The sequence below is a fragment of the Schistocerca gregaria genome, chromosome 1, assembly GCF_023897955.1.
Source record: "Schistocerca gregaria isolate iqSchGreg1 chromosome 1, iqSchGreg1.2, whole genome shotgun sequence".
Lineage (NCBI taxonomy): Eukaryota > Metazoa > Arthropoda > Insecta > Orthoptera > Acrididae > Schistocerca > Schistocerca gregaria.
Genome location: NC_064920.1, coordinates 220,459,092 through 220,466,779, shown reverse-complemented (window position 1 = coordinate 220,466,779; position 7,688 = coordinate 220,459,092). Strand labels below are relative to the sequence as shown.

General features: G+C 46.4%; 1 protein-coding gene across 1 annotated transcript in view; it reads left to right on the top strand.

Annotated features, from left to right (window-relative positions):
* Nucleotides 1-885: 885 nt before the first annotated feature.
* Nucleotides 886-7,688, top strand: part of LOC126337802 (uncharacterized) — an 86,693-nt gene continuing 79,890 nt past the window's right edge. Inside the window, exon 1 of the mRNA XM_050001499.1 lies at nucleotides 886-917. The gene's annotated coding sequence lies outside the window, so the exon portion shown is untranslated. The remainder of the gene's footprint in view (nucleotides 918-7,688) is intronic.

The following is a 7,688-nucleotide window of genomic DNA, read 5'->3' as shown; positions in this document are numbered from 1 at the left end:
GACTGCTGGGTGCTTTTTATTGTTATTCACAATGTCTCTCAGTTGTGGTTACTGTGGTGTCACCGCCAGACACCACACTTGCTAGGTGGTAGCCTTTAAATCGGCCGCGGTCCGGTAGTATACGTCGGACCCGCGTTTCGCCACTATCAATGATTGCAGACCGAGTGCCGCCACATGGCAAGTCTAGCGAGACTTCCTAGCACTCGCCCCAGTTGTACAGCCGACTTGCTAGCGACGGTTCACTGACTTCTACGCTCTCATTTGCCGAGACGATAGTTAGCATAGCCTTCAGCTACGTTATTTGCTACGACCTGGCAAGGCGCCAGTATCCGTATTATTGATATTGTGAATCATGTACCATAAAGAGCGACGTTCTCCGTTAAGGGATAAAAGTTAAGAATTCCACCAGCTACCTCCGTTTTTCTCAATTCTAATTCCCTTGTCATGTTCCAGACCTCACGCCAGACTGCGTGAGCTAAAACGCTTGCATTTCGGCCTCCTTTACTAACACGGTTGGCTCTCCTGTCAACCACAACAGTTACTCTATCCAAAAAGTTGTTTTTATCAGCTAAGGCCTTTCGCCTTGGAGCTAGTACATTTAGGGGAAAAGCGCACAGCATTTCCCCTTTCCCCCATTCTTGATGCCACATACTTAACGGAAAAGAAAGTGAGGGAGAGACACCCGCTGATTGCTTCCCACATTACTGGGAACAAAGCTCTGTTCTTGTCGCCTTTTGTTTTGTCAGAGACTGACACGAGGTAATACCGCACGCGGAAGACCACGCTGTCATTAGTCAGAGCTGAGGCGGTGCTCCAGTTGCCGGACAAGGTAGAGGGGGAGGCGGCATCTTCCACCTTAAAGCGTTACCGCCTCGCGTTTCCGTACAGGCTGCTCCCAACGACGCACGGCGTAACAGGTAAGCGAGTGTCGCATGCGCTGTTCGTGCAAACTATCTGGCCTAGTCGCTAATAAGTTCTTGAGGCTAGAAGCCTATCAGTGAGTCACCATGCTATGGGTCCCGCCCAATAGTACACTAACAACAAGATTAAGTTAATGTTATTACGTTCAACAGAATATGTCAAGGCAACAGAGGTGCAACGAAATATGAGATCGGTTCGGTATAACTGAACCTACCGATGCCGGATGTCAACTTAGTGCTGGGAGAGAATGATGCTATGGCGTGTGACGTCATTCTTGCACAAACCGGAAGAGAACAGAACATTAACACTTTTTTGTCAACATTATTTTTTGGAGTTGCAGGTTGTGGTGACTGTGTAATACGTAGCGTGAGCCCCAGGTATAGCTCAGGTTCAAAGGTGGCAGTTCGGTTGGCGAAATGCTATCGAAGACTTCAGTTAACCCAATCTCAGTAGTGTCTCGAGGAGTGAGGGCATGTGATACTGTCGGTAGTGATACGTGAGTCGGATGGGGATCGTGAGCTCGGCAGCTGCCTTTGTGCTATTGGAGAAGAGTAATCTGTGTGCCGGCATCGGATTTCATTTTCTCGCATCATCATGCGGCACAAACATAACGTGACTATCCACACGTCGATTGAAGTCCCTCTTCACTCATCACACACATTTAACTCAGAACTCACATACAATGCGAGGAGAAAGGCCACTGTGTGCAGAAAAAGGAAAGTGTTTTCAATCAGGCGACAGAACAATCTACGCTAGGGACTTCCCAGCCAATAAGGCGATATGCCCCTACCATTCTTTGTGTAGTGAATGGGCAGTGAAATACATGCTCTTACCGATTGTCACATCATTCTGATGAGTTCCCTGCTCATTTTGTCGATGCAAGACCAATTGGAAGTGCTCGGACTACATCTAATCGATTACATCAGACGGAAAGCTGTTTGTTTATCATACATAATTTCTGCACAATAAAAATTGGTTCTACATCTACATCTACATTTATACTCCGCAAGCCACCTAACGGTGTGTGGCGGAGGGCACTTTACGTGCCACTGTCATTACCTCTCTTTCCTGTTCCTGTCTCGTATGGTTCGCGGGAAGAACGACTGTCTGAAAGCCTCCGTGCGCGCTCTAATCTCTCTAATTTTACATTCGTGATCTCTTTGGGAGGTATAAGTAGGGGGAAGCAATATATTCGAAACCTCATCCAGAAACGCACCCTCTCAAAACCTGTCGAGCAAGCTACACCGCGATGCAGAGCGCCTCTCTTGCAGAGTCTGCCACTTGGGTTTGCTAAACATCTCCGTAACGCTATCACGGTTACCAAATAACCCTGTGACGAAACGCGCCGCTCTTCTTTGGATCTTCTCTATCTCCTCCGTCAACCCGATCTGGTACGAATCCCACACGGATGAGCAATACTCAAGTATAGCTCGAACGAGTGAACGAATGAAGTAACGAAACTGACACTTCCGACTAAAACACAGAACTGCTTGAAATCATCCGTCCCTTTCCATACAGTCATATAATTTTTCAGCTCTCGTGGTATAATTCACGTTTTCGCTTTTGATTTGCCTTTTAGAACTAATGCCCAACGTCACTAACAATTTGTCGAAAGTTGGAACTTTCTCTTACTCGTACTAAATGGTTCAAATGGCCCTGAGCACTGTGGGACTTAAACGTCTGTGGTCATCAGTCCCCTAGAACTTAGACCTACTTAAACCTAACTAACCTAAGGACATCACACAGTCCATGCCCGAGGCAGGATTCGAACCTGCGACCGTAGCGGTCACGCCGTTCCAGACTGAAGCGCCTAGAGCCGCACGGCCACACCGGCCGGCTTACTCGTACTGACAGAACAGTGTTTGTGAGGGATATCTTCCATGAGCTAGATTCATCATGTGTGATATGAGAACGCAGCCCAAATTATTTTTGGCGCTTTCTGTAGAGAGCATTTTGAAGCAGATGAGGTACTGTAGTTGAAGCGCGAGGTCAGAGTGTTTCTTCGTATTTTCTCTAAACTCTCTAAAACATTGTATACATAGCTTTTGTACACCCTGTATACTACTCAACAGCTATCTAATACTTCTAACAAAGCATTTTTACTATAATAGATCAGCTTTCTATGCACAGGCAGAATTTTCATGCCTGAGTCCAAGTAGTTAGATACACTGTTCAGTAACATTAATGTGACCACCTGCCACAAGCCTTAATATGGTCTCTAAAAACAGATACATACTTGTGTTGATCCATAGTGCTTTTCAGAATGAAGAGATCACCCAGGAAATGCCGTAAAAACATTCCCCAGGGCATAAGGCTTCATCCTTCGTCCTGGAGCATTCCGACGACTGTTTCAGAGTGTCTGCTTTCAGACGTTTAACACTGTACTCGCCAAGGGTCATCTGTCAGATGGAGTATAAAACGTGGTCGTCCAGATGCGATATTGGCGTGCAAATTCCAGCTCTCTTCACCGATAAACAGCAGTCAACATCGGTGCATGAACCGCGCGCCTGCGAGACACTGTAGCCTTTTGGTTCATCTGGTCTGGGCGGTCAGAGGTTCAACAGTCACATGTGTCCACCCGTACACATCTCCGCAGTAGTCATTGAAAGCGTGCAAGGGATAAGTCCCTGCAGTCGCGCTATTTATCTGTGTCATCGGTGGCTCAGGTGGATACAGCGATGTCATGTAAGCAGGAGATCCCGGGATCGACATCCCGGTGGGGGCACACATTTTCAGCTGTCCCCATCAAGGTATATCAACAACACCTGTTGGCAGCTGATGGTTCAATTAATTATCACTTATTGTGAAAGTGTAGAGTATGAGGGATTGTAGAGGGGCAGGTGATAAATTGGTTCCAGAGTCCAATGTCCCAGTGCACTGACTGGCAATTAGTCGAGACGAGTTTCTTTTGTGTTGCTCCTCGCGCTGTTCCACTGTTGATTATAAAATTTAACCCTTTGGCTCCTACGGGCAGATCCCATGTTCAGAGCAGCTTCGTTGTCACAGTACTGCTCACGAAATGCTGTTACCTATGCTGAGTGAGTGTTCCGGCCGCTATGAAATACTTATCAACCAGTTTTGAGAAAACTATTTGGTGAAAATTTTTTTGCACATCATACATTCTGATTGCTAAATAGAGTACTCAATTTCTTTTCATTATTCGTCGTAGTTACTGTGCTGCATCAGATTAAGTAAAGCAATGGACAAAATTTTGTAGATTTTGCAGAGGTAAAAACACATTGAGGACAACTTTGTGTATGGTTGATTTTAGCCCACACATTGCTGTGTATTAAATGTAGATAACATACCGAAATTTTATTTAAAATTGACAATAGAACGATATCTCGTTTCGTTCTCAAGTTACTGGTTTTTGTAGCAAGCAGATGGTCGCGCGATTCCGCCCTTTTCCGTTCCAACACAACAGGAATCATGTGGTCATAAAATTCGCCAGATTTAATTAACAATTCAAGGTATCGAAAGGAGGTCTTTCGAAAATGATAGCGCGCAAACAGGCAGTTAGAGCGTGATACGTATTCGAAACATTTTTATTCAGGAAGATACGGAAGTAGCCCGTCCACAGCAGTGAGAGGCTCGATGGTATGAGGGATTTTCTAGTAGCAGATTATGTATCAATCCCATAGTCCAGTGGTCTACCGGTACGGTAACTCAGCGTGTTCAGTCAGAGGGCTGCTCGGTCTCTGTAATAAAAGACCAAACACAACGTACAATACCGAACAAAATGAGAAAAAAAGTGTGCAAGCACACTGACTGCCAATTCATTGACTTGTGTTCGATTCGTACTGAACCATTCCTTTTTTTCCATATTGTTTTATTCCCCACGGTGGTAAACGATTAATTATAAAATTTAAAGATATTTAAGCAGTTCAGTTTATATACGTAAAATTAAATTTCAGTATACTTATGATTACTAGCCTAGTAAGTCAAATGGCTGTAGGCCACCACATTATAGAATGTTGGTAAAATTTTGCACGAGCTGCCACTTGTGGCCAACATTCTCTGTGAGTCAACACATTGGAGAGATTTTGGAGTAACAAAACAAGCAGAACTCAGCTTTTTTGTTAACTTGGCCAAATGCTGGTGCCACTTCAGTTTATTATCCACTTGGACACCACACATGAAGTTTAATTCAGTTTATGCCCACTGATCTGTACTTGTGATGCTCGGCATGTGTGAACGCAGGAGGAGCAGGCCGCAGTTCGCGGACTGATGAAGATGTAGTTTGTCATTGTCAGCCCTCTGCAGATGGCTGCCTCAGGGTGTAGCAGCAGTCTGGAACCTGATACGCCGCATGGGACATCTCAGGCGTTGCTTGTTTTGCCCATTGTCTCTCCTGTCTAGGCACTTTCCAGCATGCTGGATGCGGGGTGTCCAGTGCTGTCTCCAATTGAGTGGTAGGTTGCAGCTCATTTGTGTCAGTCGGGATGGTCTATGGATATAAGGACTTGCTCATTTGCCTTACAAGTGTGCGAGTGTCCCTTCTACAGCAGGGTTGTAGCAGACACACGTAGGCAGTGTCTGCTACCTATCACGAGCTCTAACGTTAGGTACATTATGTGGCTCCTTAGTGAAATAGCGTACAAGGCACAAAGAACTCTAATTTGCGGTCGGTGTATCTGAAGGAGGGAGGTATGGGGGAGGTGCTTCATCTGATGAAATGTGGAGGAAGCCCTAGCTGCGGCAGGGTGCAGTCAGCTACAAGTTGTGGCTCATAGCGCCACCACTGGCATACACCATGCGATCAAAAGTATCCGGACACCCCCAAAAACATGTTTTTTCGTATTAGGCGCATTGTGCTGCCACATACTGCCATGTACTCCATATCTGCGACCTCAGTAGTCATTAGACATCGTGAGACAGCAGAGGGGCGCTCCGCGGAACTCACGGAATTCCGATGTGGACTGTAACGAACAACAACTAAGACAGCGAGTAAATGTAATTTTTGTTGTGGAATTGTGTATTACTATTGTAAATGTAGAACTATACTTGTTATATTGTTTGCTTTAAAGGTGACGATAATATGAATAAAAAGGACTATATGATTTCAGAATTTTTTCGTATTTTTTAAAGGCATCAGTTTTCAACTTTTAACAATTAATTATTTTTCTTTAAAATAAGATCAGAAATGCAGTTTATCGTCAAAGAATCACATTTGCATCATATTGCATAAAAAGTAAAGAAATCTGCCAATAAGTAGTTATTTTAAGTTTTAAACAGTTTTATCGACTTCCCACAAATGTATGTCAGTTGACTTAAGCCCATTTAAAAGAAAATTATTCATTTAACTGTCTACTTGCCTAAATAGTGCTTTTCCCGTGTCATGTGGCTGGAGCCAATAAAAGTCAACAGTGATAGGTAGTTTTAGTGTTGTTTTTGTCACTGTTTACTATGTTGGTGACATAAAAGGTTAAGTATCATTGTGTATAACATATGTTACAGCTTAAAGTATGGAAATAAAATGGTATTTGACATTACCTTCAAATAAAGTATGAGAGTAAAATACACTCCTGGAAACTGAAATAAGAACACCGTGAATTCATTGTCCCAGGAAGGGGAAACTTTATTGACACATTCAACAGAACATGCACAATGTCGGCACTAGTACAGTGTATATCCACCTTTCGCAGCAATGCAGGCTGCTATTCTCCCATGGAGACGATCGTAGAGATGCTGGATGTAGTCCTGTGGAACGGCTTGCCATGCCATTTCCACCTGGCGCCTCACTTGGACCAGCGTTCGTGCTGGACGTGCAGACCGAGTGAGACGACGCTTCATCCAGTCCCAAACATGCTCAATGGGGGACAGATCCGGAGATCTTGCTGGCCAAGATAGTTGACTTACACCTTCTATAGCACGTTGGGTGGCACAGGATACATGCGGACGTGCATTGTCCTGTTGGAACAGCAAGTTCCCTTGCCGGTCTAGGAATGGTAGAACGATGGGTTCGATGACGGTTTGGATGTACCGTGCACTATTCAGTGTCCCCTCGACGATCACCAGAGGTGTACGGCCAGTGTAGGAGATCGCTCCCCACACCATGATGCCGGGTGTTGGCCCTGTGTGCCTCGGTCGTATGCAGTCCTGATTGTGGCGCTCACCTGCACGGCGCCAAACACGCATACGACCATCATTGGCACCAAGGCAGAAGCGACTCTCATCGCTGAAGACGACACGTCTCCATTCGTCCCTCCATTTACGCCTGTCGCGACACCACTGGAGGCGGGCTGCACGATGTTGGGGCGTGAGCGGAAGACGGCCTAACGGTGTGCGGGACCGTAGCCCAGCTTCATGAAGACGGTTGCGAATGGTCCTCGCCGATACCCCAGGAGCAACAGTGTCCCTAATTTGCTGGGAAGTGGCGGTGCGGTCCCCTACGGCACTGCGTAGGATCCTACGGTCTTGGCGTGCATCCGTGCGTCGCTGCGGTCCGGTCCCAGGTCGACGGGCACGTGCACCTTCCGCCGACCACTGGCGACAACATCGATGTACTGTGGAGACCTCACGCCCCACGTGTTGAGCAATTCGCCGGTACGTCCACCCGGCCTCCCGCATGCCCACTATACGCCCTCGCTCAAAGTCCGTCAACTGCACATACGGTTCACGTCCACGCTGTCGCGGCATGCTACCAGTGTTAAAGACTGCGATGGAGCTCCGTATGCCACGGCAAACTGGCTGACACTGACGGCGGCGGTGCACAAATGCTGCGCAGCTAGCGCCATTCGACGGCCAACACCGCGGTTCCTGGTGTG